The sequence below is a fragment of the Cryptomeria japonica genome, unplaced genomic scaffold (genome assembly GCF_030272615.1).
Source record: "Cryptomeria japonica unplaced genomic scaffold, Sugi_1.0 HiC_scaffold_85, whole genome shotgun sequence".
NCBI lineage: Eukaryota > Viridiplantae > Streptophyta > Pinopsida > Cupressales > Cupressaceae > Cryptomeria > Cryptomeria japonica.
Window position 1 is genome coordinate 75,246 of NW_026728907.1, and position 2,255 is coordinate 77,500.

At 66.3% G+C, this 2,255-nt stretch overlaps 1 non-coding gene across 1 annotated transcript; it reads left to right on the forward strand.

Annotated features, from left to right (window-relative positions):
- Nucleotides 1-119, forward strand: LOC131864421 (5S ribosomal RNA). Its single transcript, XR_009363228.1, has one exon. It is a non-coding gene; the product is annotated as a 5S ribosomal RNA (ribosomal RNA).
- The last annotated feature ends 2,136 nt before the right edge of the window (nucleotides 120-2,255 follow it).

Genomic DNA, 2,255 nt, shown 5'->3' on the forward strand with positions numbered 1-2,255 from the left:
GGGTGCGATCATACCAGCGTTAGTGCACCGGATCCCATCAGAACTCCGCAGTTAAGCGCGCTTGGGCCGGAGTAGTACTGGGATGGGTGACCTCCCGGGAAGTCCCGGTGTTGCACCCTTTTTTAGTTTTTCGCCGGGCGTCGCAATGCTATTTGAATAAACCTTTTGCCCGTTTGCGTTCTCGTCGGGGCCGGGCCGGGCCGGGGTGCGCTGCCCGCACTACCGCGCGCGCGGGGGCGACACCGAGCGCGCACCCGAGGCGCCCCGAGCACACAGGCCACGGTGCAACCCGGGCGTTGTGCGCGCACCCCGGTGCGCCCGAGGTGCTGCGCGCGCACCCAGGTGAAATCGGTGTGCACCTCGGCCAGTGCGCGCTCGGTCGAGTCGCGCACGTTGGCCAAGGTGCACGGTGATGTTTCTTACTCTAAGGTTCCGCACCAGACGCCCGGGACAGGTGAGCGAAGCTGGGCGGGGCCGGGTGCGCGGCCGGGGCAGGTGCACGCAGCTGGAGAGAGCTTTGGAGCACACTTCGGAGCGCACCAATGATGCGCTCCATTCAAAAGTTTCCTGAAAAGGCAAAAAAAGTTGAGATTATAGAATTTCCCACTTGAGAGATTGTAAAAAAAAAAAATTTAAAATGAAGGAAACGCGGGTGCCAAGGTGTGCGCAGCCCAGCCAAGGTGTGCGCACCAAGGCGCCCACCCTGGCGAAGGTGCACGCAAGGTGCGCACCCGAGGCAAACCGGACAATTAACCCAACTTTCGACTTCGCGCGCACCTTGGAGCGCACTTCGGAGCGCTCCTTGGTGCGCACCAATCTTGGGCACCTCGGAGTGCACCATGGCGCCCACCAAGGTGCGCACCCGGGGCAAACCGAGCTCCGACTTCGTGCGCACCTTGGAGCGCACGAAAGGTGCGCACCATGGCGCCCACCAAGGTGCGCAGCCCAGCCAAGGCGTGCGCATCAAGGTGCGCACCCTGGCGAAGGTGCGCACCCGGGGCAAACCGAGCTCCGACTTCGTGCGCACCTTGGAGCGCACAAAAGGTGCGCAACCCAGCCAAGGTGTGCGCACCCCGGTCAAACCGAGCTCCGAATCGTGCGCACCAGAGGTGCACGCCATCGTGCGCACCTTGGAGCACACTTCGGAGCCCTCCTTGGTGCGCGCCGATGTTGCGCACCTCGGAGCGCACCCGGGGAAAACAATGCAATTAACCCGACTTTCGACTTCGTGGGCACCTCGGAGCGCTCTCGGGTTCGCACCTCGGAGCACACCGAGGTGCGCACCTTTGATGCGCTGCCTTCACCAATTTCCAGAAAAGGCAAGAAAACATTGAGAAGGTGTGCGCACCGAGGTGCCCACCCTGGCGAAGGTGCACGCGAGGTGCGCACCCGGGGCAAACCGGGCTCCGACTTCGTGCACGCCGCACCTTGGAGCACACTTCGGAGCGCTCCTTGGTGCGCACCAGGGCGCGCAACCCAGCCGAGGTGCCCACCCCGGCGAAGGTGCACGCGAGGTGCGCACCCGGGGCAAACCGGGCTCCGACTTCGTGCACGCCATGGTGCCCACCGCGGCGAAGGTGCACGCGAGGTGCGCACCCGGGGCAAACCGGGCTCCGACTTCGTGCACGCCGCACCTTGGAGCACACTTCGGAGCGCTCCTTGGTGCGCACCATGGTGCCCACCAGGGCGCGCAACCCCGCCGAAGGTGCACGCGAGGTGCGCACCCGGGGCAAACCGGGCTCCGACTTCGTGCACGCCGCACCTTGGAGCACACTTCGGAGCGCTCCTTGGTGCGCACCATGGTGCCCACCAGGGCGCGCAACCCCGCCGAAGGTGCACGCGAGGTGCGCACCCGGGGCAAACCGGGCTCCGACTTCGTGCACGCCATGGTGCGCACCGCGGCGAAGGTGCGCACCCGGGGCAAACCGGGCTCCGACTTCGTGCACGCCGCACCTTGGAGCACACTTCGGAGCGCTCCTTGGTGCGCACCAGGGCGCGCAACCCAGCCGAGGTGCCCACCCCGGCGAAGGTGCACGCGAGGTGCGTACCCGGGGCAAACCGGGCTCCGACTTCGTGCACGCCGCACCTTGGAGCACACTTCGGAGCGCTCCTTGGTGCGCACCATGGTGCCCACCAGGCCGCGCAACCCAGCCAAGGTGTGCGCACCAAGGTGCACGCGAGGTGCGCACCCGGGGCAAACCGGGGTCCGACTTCGTGCACGCCGCACCTTGGAGCACACATCGGGGCGCTCCCGG